General features: G+C 46.4%; 1 pseudogene; it reads left to right on the top strand.

The window, feature by feature from the left end:
• The first annotated feature begins 2,357 nt into the window (after nucleotides 1-2,357).
• Nucleotides 2,358-13,813, top strand: LOC140411397 (paxillin-like; annotated as a pseudogene).
• The last annotated feature ends 1,572 nt before the right edge of the window (nucleotides 13,814-15,385 follow it).

Genomic DNA, 15,385 nt, shown 5'->3' with positions numbered 1-15,385 from the left:
CAACAGTTTGCCTACCACTGACGTCAAGCTCCCAGGTCTATATTTCCCTGGATTATCCCTGCTACCCTTCTTAAACAAAGGGACAACATTAGCAATTCTTCAGTCCTCCGGGACCTCACCCGTGCTCAAGGATGCTGCAAAGATATGTTAAGGCCCCAGCTATTTCGTCCCTCGTTTCCCACAGTAACCTGGGATAGATCCCATCCGGACCTAGGACTTGTCCACCTTAATGCCTTTTAGAATACCCCAGATTTCCCCCTTCCTTACGCCGACTTGACCTAGAGTATTTAAACATCCATGCCTAGCGTCAACATCCGTCATCTCCCTCTCCTTGGTGAATACCGATGCAATGTAATCATTAAGAATCTCACCCATTTCCTCTGACTCGACGCATAATTTCCCTAATTTGTCTTTGAGTGGGCCAATCCTTTCTCTAGTTACCCTCTTGCTCCTTATGTACGAATAAAAGTCTTTGGGATTTTCCTTAACCCTGTTAGCCAAAGATATTTCATGACCCCGTTTAGCCCTCTTTATTGACCAAAAGATCTAGTGACCCTGATATTGACGGATATGTGCATTGAATAAGGAGAAAAATGGAGGCTTATGGTAAATATTGAGGGCTCAAAACAGCAGAGAGTGCCATACAGAATGTGCAAGAGGATGCGTAAAATGGAAATTAGGAGAGAAAAAGTCGACTTGAAAGAATATTTGTAGGTAAAATAGAGGAAAGTCTTGAGTTGTTTTACAAGTATATTAGGGGTAAAATGATAACGAGGGAAATAATAGAACCCATTAAAGACCACAATAGTTACTTGTGTCTGGATATGGAGGATCTAGGTCGGGTTCTGAATGAATACTTCGTGTCAGTGTTCAATCATGAGAAAGACAGTGTTGTTTTAGAACTGAGGGAAAAGGACTGTAATGATATCAAACAGATTAACGTAGTCAGGGAGGCGAGTCTGAGTGGTCAAACAGGCTTAGAAATAGACACATTTCCAGGACCAGATGATTGATTGATTCCAGGACCGCTGCTGATTGAGGCCAGGGAAGTAATAGTAGGGGCGATAAATAATCTGTATTTGGAGAGGCAGGTACTAATCAAGAACAGTCACCATGGTTTCGTTCAGGGGAGGTCATGTATGACCAATTTGATCAGAGAATTTACAGTGCAGAAGGAGGCCATTCGGCCCATCGAGTCTGTACCGGCCCTTTGAAAGGGCACCCTCCCGAAGCCCACACCACCACCGCATCCCCACGCTTCCACCCTACCCCCGTAACGCCAACTAACCTTTTTTGGACACTATGGGCAATTTAGCTTAGCGAATGCACCTAACCTGCACATCTTTCGACTTTGGAAGGAAACCGGATTACCCGGAGAAAACCCACGCAGAGACGGGGAGAATGTGCAGACACCGTACAGACAGTGACCCAAGCTGGGAATCGAACCTGGGACCTGAGAGCTGTGACGCAACTGTGCTAATCACAGTTCAGCCGTGCTTCCCTTAATTGAAATTTTCGATGAGGTGACCAGGTGTGTAGTTGAGGGAAATGCATTTGACAAAGTCTACTTGAACTTCAGCAAGGATTTTGATAAAGCCGACATGAGAGACTGATAGCGAAGGCAAGAGCCCATGGGATTCAAGGAGATTTGGCAAATTGGATCCAATATTGGCCGAGTGGCAGGAAGCAGAGGGTGACGGTTGAGGTTCATTTTTCTGTCTGGAAGACTGTCTTGTGGGGTGCCGCGGATATCAGCTGGGGCTCAAGCTGTTTGTGGTTAATTAAATAGTTTAGATATGAATTTAAGAGGATTGATGAAGACGTTAGCGATGATAAGAAGATTGGTGGGGTGGGAAATAGTGAGGAGGATATTCTTCGACTACAGGAAGATAGAGACGAGCATGCCAGATGGGCCGATCAGTGACAAATGTAATTCAATCCGGATAAGTGCGAGGTGATGAATTTCGACAGGACAAAGCAGACAAAGGGAATATATATTAAACAGCAGAATCCTGGGAAGCACCGAGGATCAGGGGAATTTTCTGTGCATGTACACTGGCCTGTTAAGATAGCAGAGCAGGTGGATACAGTGGTAAATAAGGCATATGGTATGCTTGTCTTTGTTAGCCGAGGCATGGAGTTGAAGAGCATGGAGGTCATGTTGGAACTCTATAAAACGTTGGTTAGGCCACATCTAGAGTATTGTGTTCAGTTCTGTAATCCACATTATAGGATGGAAGTGGTCGCGCTGGTTAGGGTACGGAGATTTATCAGGATATTGCCTAGAGAGTGTTAGTTATGAAGAGATTGGATAGATTTAGATTGTTTACATTGGAACAGAGGAGACTGAGGGCGACATGATTGAGATGCATACAGTTGTGAGTGGCAGAGATGGAGTAGAGGATGGTGGAAGGATCAATGAGCAGGGGGGACATAGATTGAAGGTAAGGGGCAGGAGGTTTAGAAAGGATCAGAGGAAAAACTCTTTATCCAGATGATGATGGGAAATTGGAATTCGCTGCCTCAAAGAGTGGTTGAAGCAGCGATCCACATAGCATTTACGAAGGATTTAGATGAGCACTGGTGATCTGTCATACACGGCTCTAGGCCAAGTGTTGTAAAATGGGATTAGAATGTTTAGGTAGTTGTTTTTGAGCAGTGAAGACGCGATGGGCCAAAGGGACGTTTCTGTGCGATATGACCCAATGACTCAATGACATTTCTTCATATGTCAAAGGATCAAATACTGTTTTCGTTCACTTTACAGAAAGTGCTCACTGCCCTGGATAAAACCTGGCATCCGGAGCATTTCTTCTGTGTGCAATGCGATGACGTGTTTGAAAACGAGGGGAGTTTTTTCAGAGCTACCTCATGGGTTACCCCCAAACCGTTGGGCCTGCTCCGTCCAAATATGGATTCATTTCGTGAACAATATCAAACTCCAACCTTTCACACAGCCTAGAAATGTACACTTGCACAATTTTAACAGGTTTATTTTTTTCAAAATACTTTCAACGTTTTGACATTTTGACAACAATATTTCCCCGCTCAACCGTCGCCCTCAAGCCCCCCCCCCCCCAATTGCTCCTTGAGAGAAACCAGGTCATCAAAATGTAAAGCAAACAATCCACATCTCTAGTGGAACCCCTCATCCGCCCCTCTCAGAGCAAATGTTACCTTTTCCAAAATACAGGAACTCCAGTAGATCCCCCAGCCAGGCCGAGGCACGGGGGGAGGGGGGTGAAGTTCACCTCCATCCCAACAGAACCTGCCTGTGAGCAATTAATTACGCGAAGGCTAAAATGTCTGCTCCCGCTCCAGTCTGTCAATCCGACAGGTATGACAGCCCGAAAATGGCCTTCAGGAGCCCTGGCTACAGTTCCACGTGCACAACCTCGGATATGATGCTGAAAAACGACCCCAAATATTTCTTGAACTTCGGGCATGCTTGGCGGGGCACTTCCCACACCTCTCTTAACAACCGCCCCCTTACTGACAGCACCTCCTCCAACAACGAGGAGGAATCTCAGGAGAACCGTTCTTGCAAAATTCTGCACCTGAATATAGCTGATGGCCTCCTCACGCTGGAGCCCATAATCCACCCCAGCTCGTTCAAACATGCAAATCATCCCAGCAGAAACAAATCCTTCATCTCTTGTACCCTTTTCTCCTCCCATCCCCGGAACCTCTCATCTACCCTCCCAGGCTCGAACCCATGATTACCTCTTATTGACATCACCTCGACCAAACCCTCAATTTGAAGTGCTGCCAAAATTGCCCCAAAATCTCCGGCGTGGCTACCACGACAGGATTATCCAAATAGATTCCAGTGGCGGATGGCAGAGGTGCCGTTACCGGCGCCCGAAAATGACCTGTATCTATCCACACAAAAAGAGCCTCCGACTCCTTACTCTAGCCCTGCACCTTCTCGACATTTACTGCGCAAGGGAATTGTTTTACAAGGATCTGAAAGCACGTGGGCGGGGGAAATTACATGAATTCCTGTTACTTCACAATATTGCGGGGAATGAAGTAAGCTTTCCCCATGTCCCCCTTTGTTCGAATTGGCAATTGAGCCTTTGGCTATTGCGCTGAGCGGTTGGGACTAATGGAGCAGGATAGTGAGGGGTGTGGTGCCCAACGTGCCTCTGTGCGCAGATAATCTGCTGCTGTACATTTCAGACCCGGGCTAACCGGGGAGAGCTATAATGGGGTTGCTGAGGAAGTTTGTGGCGTTTTCGGGTGGAAATTGAACTGAGGGAAGAGTGAATGTAATAGTATTAGTGCAACAGGTTTGGAAGGGCCAAACCCCACGTCTGCCGCCATCTTTAGAGCACGGCCTTCCTTGTCCTCTCTACCTTCCCTGCCCACACGACGCCAGCCTGTCCACCCCTCGGATGAGTGAATTTGGCACTGGAAAAAAACCTGAAAAAATATTCATTTTGACTGCCTGCTCCCGGTCAGCTAAGGACAAAGGAAGACTGCCACATCGCCCCACATCCTGCTTAACCCTTTCAACCGGGCTCAAGAAGTTTAGCTTACGGAGTCATGCCCAGTCCCACACCACCTGCACCCCAAAATACCGAAAGTGAGCTGCCACAATTCGAAATTACACCTCTTCTTCTCCCGTCTCTGCACCTGGTGAAGGCACCGCAAAACACTCAGTCTTCCCACTGTCTTCGGAAGACACTCCTCCTGCCTCACCGCCAACACTTTCACCAGTATCTTGGCATCCACGTTCAGTAGAGAAATTGGCCTTCCGACCCACACTCCACCGGATCCTTCTCCTTTAGGAGTAATAATGAAATGGAGCCTGCCTCATTGTCTCCAGCAATCCCTCTTTTCCCATCGCATCCTCAAACATTTCCACCATCAGCGGCACCAAGGTATCCTTAAACTTCTGATAAAACTGCACCTGGAACCCATCCGGCCCTGGTACATTTCCCGATTGCATCTTCCCTATTGTTGCCTGCACTTCCTCCACCCCAATCGTTCCTGCAACCCGTCCCTCTCCGCCTCTCCGACCCGAAGACACTCCTGTCACTCTAGAATCTCTCACATCTCCGACTCTTCGTCCAGTAGTTCCGACGTATGCAAGCCCCTATAAAAAAAACAAGCACATTATTCATCTGTACCGACATCACCACCACCCCACCCGTTCCTTCCCTAATCCGCACCATCTCCTTCGCTGCTGCCTGACGACCGACCTGGCCCTCCAGCAATCGATTAGCCTTTTCACCAGACTCATACACAACTCTCCGTGCTCGCCTCAACTGCTGAACCAACCTCCCCTTGGACAGGAGAACAAACTTCACCTGCAACACCTTCCTTTTCCCTAGTAGCCCCGAATCTGGATCCTCCGCAAATCTTCCAGCAACCTCCAAAATCTCCTCTACTAGCGCTACCATTCCTCCAGCGCCCCCTACCCATCTTCGCCTTGAATGAGATGACGTCACCTCTCACTACCGCCTTCAACGCTTCCCAAACCACCGACGACGAGAGCTCCCCATTTTGGCTAAACTCCACATACTCCTCAATCACCTTCCTCGTCTTGATCACAAATTTGTGTCTTCACCAAGCCCACATGCAGTCTCCACGCCAACCTCTAGGCCGGACCCAACTTCAAGGCCAAATACAGACTGTAGCATGGCCCGATATCACGGTCGCCGAATACTCTTTCTTCTTCACCCCAGTTAGCAGCGCCTTCACTACCACAAAAGAGTTCTTCCTCGAGTACACCTTATGGACCAGTGACAAAAAAGGAATACTCCCTACCTTGCGGGTACATATGCCTCCATGGGTCCATCCCTCACATCACCTTTATGAACCCAGCTTACACCTTCGACACTCTCCCCACCCCCTAAAGGGACTAGCGATTACGGATGGGACCTGGCCACCTTCGGGACTAACTTCATATTCCAACCCCGCCCCCCAATATCAATTGATGAGTATCCACGCCCGGTATGGCCGCTAACAACTTCCTCACAAAACCAGTGTCATTCCAGTTTGGGGAATAATATGCAAACCAACACCACTGACCAACCTTTCCAATGCACCAGTCACTATCGTGTACTGCCCCCCTGGTCCGCCACAAGCTTCCCCATCTGGAATCTCACCCGTTTACCCACCAGTGTGGTCATCCCCGTGCACTACTCTCCAAGGCTGAATCGAACACCTGGCTCATTCAGCCCTTCCTTAGCCTCATCTGATCCTTTAACCGCAGCTGGGTCTCCTGTAACAGCACTACGTCTGCTTTGAGGCTCATTAAATGCGAGTAAACTCGCGCTACCTTCACCCGTCCCCTCAACCCTAGCACGTTCCACTCTGAGCGGGTGTCATTCACGCCCATGCCCCTCCTAACCGCCATGACCATCCTCCCAGACCCCCGCCGATCAGACAGGATCCAACGCGGGCCCTAGTCACCGTCACTATTGGGCGTCAGGAGGAGAGTTGTCGTTGCAAGGTATCAGCCTCTAAATTGCTCTTGTAGCCATTCTGTTTATATGGATTCTCCAATCGAGTTTCAGGTCAATTGTTGTCCCTGAGATGTTGATGGTGGGCGATTCAGCGATGATCGTGCCATTGAATGTCAAGGCGCAAGGATTCCAAATGCATCTAGAATGTATGAATTCCAGTACTAGAATGGAATGTTGTGCGCCAATCGGATCCACACTGACCCCCCAAAACCATTGAGGCAAGTGAACCCTTGTGGAGTCTGACTTGCTGAGGCTGCATACAACTTTTGCATGAGTTATTGTAGTTCAGAATCACCAACCGTGCTGGTCGCGGATGTAATTTTCTTCAAGAATAAGTGATTATTTAATGCACTTGCCTGGCCAGTTATCGCTCCCATTCTCACTGCCTGCTATTCGCACATGACAGAAGGATCTGCCATCTGTCATCGATCAAACAGACAGTTTGATAATCCACATGTTTCGTTGCCAGAGCAGCGTTCCTTCCTTGGCTATCAAGTTATTCAGTTGAGTTCTAACCCGAGCTGGGAGGTAAAGGGGCCACCGAGGGCTGCACAAGCCATCTTACGGCATGTATAAGAAATATGTATTTCCCTGAGCAGCAACACCAATAATGCACAAATTTAAAATATCTTGTGGAGGAATTGGAAGTGTACCGAAAAGGGGAAAAAAAAAAACTTGGATATGCTCCAGATGTGCCTGAAACCTTTAAGATCTTGGGTATTGGTGGATGTGGAGAGGATGTTTTCTCTTGAAAGAGAATCGAGAACTAGGGGTCAAAATAACGGGTAGCCCATTTAAGGCAGCGATGAAGAGAATATTTTTCTCTCAGAGCCTTGATTACAAGGCGGTGAAAGGTTATCGGGGTCAGCTGGAACGTGGGGTTGAGGTTACAATCAGACCATGAATGATCTTATTGAATGGGCCGAATGGTCTATTCCTGCTCCTAACTGGTCTGTTCGTGACTCACAGGTTCCGGAACAAAAGCACTAATTCTATATTTGACTGACTAGCTTTTCCTCAGTTGGCCGAAATATTTTGAGTAATGCAAGTTGTGTTGGATATGAAATAGATTAATTCGAAGTACCTCAGATATTACGTATGCTTTTCACTTGATGGTTGCCGAGGTTAATCCCAAATGTTGATGTGGAGTGCGGCAGTTCATGTTTCTGGGTTGAATTTGAACCTGGGACAGGCACGCCACGGAAGTAAGCTCTCATTGGACCAGCCTTATAAAACATAACTGATCCAGAATTCTATTCATGCTCATGGAACTGAATGCTGGGTGTAATTCGAAACTGGTTAACGATCTGGTATTTCGGAATTTCCAGTCTTTATCTCTATCATGCCCACTTTCTTCCCAGTTCTGTATGCTGTTCAGAACGTGCATCCCGCGCTATTTTCTCTTTCCCTTAGGATACGACGAGAAAAACGGGAAGGCCTATTGCCGCAAAGACTACTTCCAACATGTTTGCTCCCAAGTGTGGCAGCTGCGATTGCCCAAGATTGGACAACTACCTTTCAGCGCTTAATAACGTCTGGCACCCAGAATGTTTTGTCTGCAGGGTGAGTGCTCGTTGATCAAAAGAAACGTTTAGATTTTGCATATCTTGCTGCGTTCCCAAAGAAGAAAAACTGATTTGCAATTATGTTGCATGCACAATCTTATCACGCCCCAGTCCGCGTTATGAAGAATGCTTTTGCTGTTATGATCGATGATGGTTTTGGGGGGAGCGAGGTTGGGGGGTGCAGACGGGTGAATACGTGCCACTTATCACATTGAAAGATATCACATGCAGCAAACCGATCGCCACTTTATTGTTTGCATCACTGGGGGTGAGCTGAGGGATTGCGTTCTCCTCTGACGTGCTCTGTGCCCCATTCCTTGCATCAACCCGAAGAGGGCAGATTGGGTTTCAGGTTGATATGGGATACTAAGGGTGGCACGTGCGCCAGGGCAATACTTTTTGTGTATCATCAGCACGGGCCTATTAAATAGTTAGCGAGTGCGGAATGCACACCAGATGGGAATACACATCAGATTCCGAATTAAAGTTAAATTGTATTTAGGGAGGAGCACAAAATAGAAGGATTTCTTGTACTTGGCAGTTATACAACTGCTGACGTCAATGGACGTGAATACCGCATGGAGTATTCAGCAAGTCACCAAGGTGACACTGCTGTGTCTGCAAAAGTGTTTATCTTCAAATCTCTATTTCATATTTCTGACCTGTGTCGAAAATCGATCAGGAATGGCTACTTAACACAGAAAATTCTCGATATACTCAGCACGTCTGACAGCATCTGTGGAGATGGAATCAGAGTTAACGATTCGAATCCATGGGACTTCTTCAGAGCAGAAGAGCGGTAGAAATGTGACAAAATTTACAGTAGGAGAGGTGGGATGGGGAGGTGAGTGAGTCAGGGATACGGCGAGCTAAGGAGAGATTGACAAAGATGTCAAGGACACAAGATAACGGGAGTATTAATGGTAGCGTTAAAGACTAAAGGAGGTGCTGATAGTGGTAGGAAGGAACGATTGCAAAATGTGTTAATGGGAGAAGAAAGATCAGTGGTACGTGGAAGCGAAACAAAGGAATAAGTGACAGGCCGTCTTCTGGGGGAGGAGTGCGTAAATTATGAAAGGAAAATCAAAATAAATAAATAAAAAGTGGCCAAGATGAAGAAAAAAGCTCATTGTCTAAAGTTGTTGAACTCAATGTTGGGCCTGATGTTGAGGCTGTAATGTGGCTGATCAGAATCTGCGTTTTTATATATGTCGCTGTCCTTTGTAGCATAGATATCATTGTTGGTGGCATTAGCGTAGAACATTAGGATGTTCCAGGGTCAGATGTTCCTATTCTGAACCACATTGTACAGATTTATTTGCACGAACTGGCGATGAAAACTGCTCCCAGCTCAGTACTAGATAGAGCCTACAGCACAGAAGCTGCTATTTAGTCCATACTAATATTTAGGTTGAACGCAAGCCTCCTTCCCCCCATCAAAATAAATCAGAAATCCGCCCATTCCATTCTCTCTGTGAATGCCACGAGATTTGTTGAAAGCAATCCATGCTATTTCCCTTTTTAAAAGTTTTATGGAATGGTAAAGTGACATTTATTGATGATCTCGAATAGTCATTGTTAAGCTGGTCTTCTCAGAGGGTGACGCGTACTCGAAACCATCACTCTATTTCTTTCTCCACAGATGCTGTTGGACCTACTGAGTTTATCTCGCATTTTCGATATTTATTTTTGAAAGGTTATAATGGTTTAAGTAAACATGAAGTCAGGAAGGGATATCTCGGTGTTCCAGCCAGCGAATCTGGATAGAGTGCGCCCTGGAGGAGAAATTGCATGCAATGGCATTTACCAAGCATGTTACCCTGTTTTTCTTGATGTTAAAAGTGGCTGGTTTGTGACGTGTTGCTGGAGGACTCTTGCTTGGTTGCCGAGTACGGCCTCAACCTGCATCCTGAACTCATGTCTCAGTACATATACCCCCTCCCCCACCCGCACCCCCCCCCCCTCCAACCCAGCACCAACACCACCTGAGACATGAATAGAGAGACACGAATCCAAGATTCCGGTTGAGGATGTACTCTTGCGTGCAGAACTTGCCTATCAGTTTCTGCTCTGGGATTCTGCGTTATCATGGGCCCTGATGGCCTCCTGGGAGAACTCTTAACTAAAGAACATAGGCTGAATGCCCTTGCATGGTCAAATGTTCTCCGACTGCAAGGGAACATACTTGCCTGGTAATTGTCGCGCAATGTCCGTCCATTCATTATCGCAGCATCTGCATGGTTTCGCCAATCTACCACGCCTCGTGACATCCTTTCCTGCTGCGTATGAGGTAGAAAACATTGGCCGCGTTCCACGAGTGTGATTCATGCCTCACGACGTTTAACCCATCTGGCCTGGGCTTGCGAAATCCTATCAACTGTCCTGGCTTGAGACAATTCACACCTATTTAACTGGTGATTAGCCCTCATTCCAGTCGCACCGTCTGGACTTCTAAAGTGTTAGTCACCTGGGAAGATTTGCTTTCAAAGTATCATCTTACATCATTGGCTTTGTCTATGTTTGTTGTATTTGTGTAACCTACCTCTTCACTCACCTGATGAAGGAGCCCCGAAAGCTCGTGATTAAAAATTTGAATTTCGTTTCCTGAAATTTCTGTACAGACATGAATTTTCCAAGATGTTACATTTTGCGCGTAATAAAATATGTGATGGAATTGATAGATCACAGAATATAATCATAGATCACAGGAGCCCTACAACGTAGAAGGAGGCCATTCGGCCCATCAGGTCTGTAACGACTATCCGAAAGGGCACACTACCCAGACCCACGCTTTAATCCGAACATGCACATATTGGGACACTAGGGGGCAATTTAGAATGGCCAATCCACCTAACCACATTGTTGGACGATGGGAGGAAACCGCAGCACTCGGAGGAAATTATGCAAAATACCCAGAGCAAGTGAAAAGTACACAAAGTATCCCAAGGCCGAAATTGAATCCGGGCTTTCTAAAGAAAAGACGTGCTATGAGAATCAGTGCGGGTAGTCAGGACATGGAAATTGTAATGTAAAATCTGACAAGGATAGCGTTGCAAAATGGATTGAATGCTCTGGATACGGATGTTGAGTTGAGTTTTTTTCCCAGAAAGATTGATTACCTTTGCCTACCAGTCACTGAAGGTAAGCATGCAGGTACAACAGGCGGCAAAGAAGGCAAATTGTATGTTGACGTTTATCGCAGGAGGATTCGAGTACAGGAGTAGGGATATCTTGCTGCGATTATAGGGGACCTTAGGAAGGCCACACCTGGAATATTCTGTGCAGTTTTGGTTTACTTATCCGAGGATAGATGTTCTTGATATATAGGGAGTGCTGCGAATGTTTACCAGACTGATTCCTGGAATGGTGGGACTGACACGAGAAGAGCGTGAGCAGCTCTAGATGCGGTCGGTGCAGGAAGGATGTCCCCGATGGTGCGTATGTCCAGAACGAGGGGCCACAGTCTGAGGAAACCTATTTAGCCAGGGAGTGGCCAACCTGTGGAAATCGTTACCACAGCAAATAGTTGATGCCAAAACATTGTATATTTTCAAGTAGCAGTTGTATATAGTACTTTGGGCGAAGGGGATCAAAGAATGTGGAGGAAAGCGGGATTAGGCTAGTGAGTTCGATGATCAGCTATGATCTTAATAACACTCGAAGCAGTCTCGAAGGGCTGAATGGCCTCCCCTGCTCCTGTTTTCTACGTATCTATGTATTCCTTCATGGGATGAGCACCACTGGTTGATACAACCTTTATTGCCCATACCTGTGTTGCCCTTGAATGGAATGGCTTGCTGGGCCGATTCAGAGTCGACTACATTGCTGTGGAGTTGGTCTCACAGACAGGGAGAGCAGATTTCCTTCCCTAAAGAACAAAAGTGAACCAGATGGGTATTTTAAATTGTTTTTTTTTAATAGAATTTACAGTGCAGAAGGAGGCCATTCGGCCCATCAAGTCTGCACCGGCTCTTGGAAAGAGCACCCCACCCAAGGTCAACACCGCCACCCCATCCCCATAACCCAGTCCAACACAAAGGGCAATTTTGGACACTAAGGGCAATTTATCATGGCCAATCCACCTAACCTGCTCATCTTTGGACTGTGGGAGGAAACCGGAGCACCCGGAGGAAACCCACGCACACACGGGGAGGATGCGCAGACTCCGCACAGACAGTGACCCAAGCCGGAATCGAACCTGGGACCCTGGAGCTGTGAAGCAATTGTGCTATCCACAAGGCTACCGTGCTGCCCCTATGGTCATCATTAATTCTACAGATGTATTGAATTCCAGTTCCACCATCTGTCGTGGTGGCATTTGGCCCCAGACCCGAGAGCATTAGAACAATCCTGCCACAGCAGATGGTGAAATTTGAATTCTATCAGAAAATCGGTAATTAAAAGTCTAACGAAGACCACAAAACCATTGCTCATTGTCATAAGAACCTTCTTGTTCGCTGACGACTTTTAATGAAAGAAATCTGCCGTCCTTACCTAGTCTGGCCTACATGTGACTCCCGCCCTCCTAGTATTGTGGATGGACCTACAACTTAAGGACTGCAGCGGTTCAATAGGGCAACTCAGCATCATCTTCTAAAAGGTAACAAGAGATGGGCAATAAATCCTGGCCTAATCAGGGACGTCCACGTCCCAATGGTGTTGAACATTGTGCAGTCATCCGCAAACACTCCCACTTCTGACCCTATGATGGAAGGGAGCTCATTATTGAAGCAGCTGAAGATGGTTGGGTCCAGGACACTACCCTGAGGAACTCCTGCAGTGATGTCCTGCAGCTGAGATGAATGACCTCCAACCGTACAACCAGCTTCCTCTGTGACTCTCGCCAATGGAGAGCTCTCCCCCTGATCGCCAAAGACTGCGGTTTAGCAAGGGCTCCTTGATGCCAACCTCGGTCAAATGCTGCCTTGATGTCAAGGGCAGTCACTCTCACTATACCTCTGACATTCAGCTCTTTCTCTCCATGTTTGAAGAAAGAATATGACGAAGTCCGGAGTTGAGTGATCCTTCCGGAACCCAAACTGAGCAACCGTGAGCAGGTTATTGCTGTGTAAATGGTACGTGAAAGCACTGTTGAGGACTCTTGTAGATAATCTAGATAGTACATACGGCGGGAACTGTATGACGGTGGTGGCACAATATTTCTGGAAGGGGTGAAATCAAGCTGGGCTGCGTTGTCCTGGATGGTGTTGAACTTCTCTGGTATTCTTGGAGCTGCACTCATCCAGGCAAGTGGGGAGTCTTCCATCGCACTCTTGACTTGTGTCTTAGATGATAGGTCTTCGAGAGTCAGGAGGTGAGTTACTCTCCGCAGGAATCCTGCCCCATGATCTCCTCTGGCAGACATGGTCTTCATATGACTAGACTGGTTCAGTTTCTGCTAAATGGTACCCCTCCCCCACCCGTAGGATGTTGAATTTAGTGATGGTAATGTCTTTCAAGGTCAAATGATAACGTTTCCCTTGTTTTGTTTCCAATCTAGGATTGCCTCACCCCGTTTTTGAGCGGCAGTTTCTTTCAGGTCGGTGGAATGCCCTACTGCGAGTTGAACTATCACCAGCGGCAGGGGTCGTTGTGCAATGGATGTCAAAAGCCCATCAATGGACCCTGCATTACAGCCATAGGATGAGATTCCACCCGGAGCACTTTGCTTGCGCATTTAGCCTTCAGCAGCTCAGTCACGGTGTCTTCAAGGAGAACAAGGACAGGCCTTACTGCAACGCTTGCTATAACAAACTCTTTCTTTTACAATAAATGTAACCGATCAAGCATCTCCAACTCGTGCATCTCCCATCCAAAAACGTTCGCCCCCCCCAAACAGCCAACGTTTTTGAAAACGAATTATCAAGGAATGTGGATACAAACTAAACCATTAATCATGCTTCGCTGCAGTTGATGCTTCACTGAAATGTTATTGCTGAACTGATGGTAGCCATATAGCATAAGAGCAGACATAGACCATTCGGCCCATTGAGTTAGCTCCACGATTCAATTAGATCATGAATGATATGATGGGATAACCCTCAAACCGCTGTCCCACCTTATCGCATTACTGATTAAACCTTGGTCTATCTCAGCCTTTAACATACTTAACGACCCAACCTCTGCAGCTCTATGCGGGAAAGAATTACGCAGATTCACTCCCCTCTAACAGAAGAAAGTCCTCCACATTTTTGTCTTGAATGGAAGACTCCTTGCTCTGCGATCATTCCCTCTGGTCTGAGACTCTCTTTCAATAAGAAACATCCTTTTAACATCTATCATGTCAATCCCACTGAGAATCCCATATGTCTCAATAAGGTTGCCTCTCATTCTTCTAAACACCAATGCGTATAGGCCCAATCTACTGAACGTCTTCTCATAAGAAAATCCCTCTGTATGCGGGATCAACCCAGTGAAATTTCTCTGGACGGCCTCCAATGCCTGTGCATCTTTCCTTAGACAAGGGAAGCAAAATTATACACAATATTCCAGCTATGGTCTAATTAGTGCCTTGTTATATTATAGCAAGAATGACCTATTTCTATGCTTCAATCCCTTTGAAATAAATACAAACAGACAACTTTTCTTCCCAGTTGCCTGCTGAATGTGTATGCCAGGTTTGTGTGACTTATGCATGTGAATCCCCAAATGTCTCTGTACTGCAGCTTTCTGCAGCATTTCTCTATTTAAATAATATTCAACTCCTGTAATATTCCTACAAAAGTGCACAGCTCCCATTTTCCGATGTTCCATTCGATCTGCCAAGTTTTTGCCCACTCACCTATCCTGTCCATATCGATCTGTAGACTGTCATCCTCACCACTTGCATCCAATATTATTGTTCTCGCAAACTTGGCAATGGTACATCCACTTCCCTCGTCCAGGCCAAGTTGTAACTGCACCGACATGTTTGAAGAATAAACTTGTGAAAGGAAAATATACGCTTCTGTCTCATTCCTGCACCATGTGCTATAATCGAACTCAACATCACTACACTTGTGTTTCCATTGATCACACTGTATCCACCAATTCCAACATGCTACATCCTCAATGCATCACATGCCCTGTCATCTTAATTATTTTTGTGTTTAACTAATTAGGTTTCACATCTGGATTGTAACTCAATGATTATCTATATTTATATTCTGTACCGGACCCAGTTATTCTATAAATATAACATAATACGTATATCTCCCCAGTCCCAGTTTAATTGGAGGAAATTGGATTTTATATCACAATCAGATCAGACACGCAGGGACAAAGCATTGTGCATTTTGTGTTCCTATGCAAGTGCCTTCATAATATTCCAGTAACCACCAGTATGCCGCTAGAACGATCAACTCT

The sequence above is a fragment of the Scyliorhinus torazame genome, chromosome 4 (genome assembly GCF_047496885.1).
Source record: "Scyliorhinus torazame isolate Kashiwa2021f chromosome 4, sScyTor2.1, whole genome shotgun sequence".
Taxonomy (NCBI): Eukaryota; Metazoa; Chordata; class Chondrichthyes; order Carcharhiniformes; family Scyliorhinidae; genus Scyliorhinus; species Scyliorhinus torazame.
Note: the sequence above shows the minus strand (reverse complement) of the source record. Positions and strands in the feature narration are given on the sequence as shown.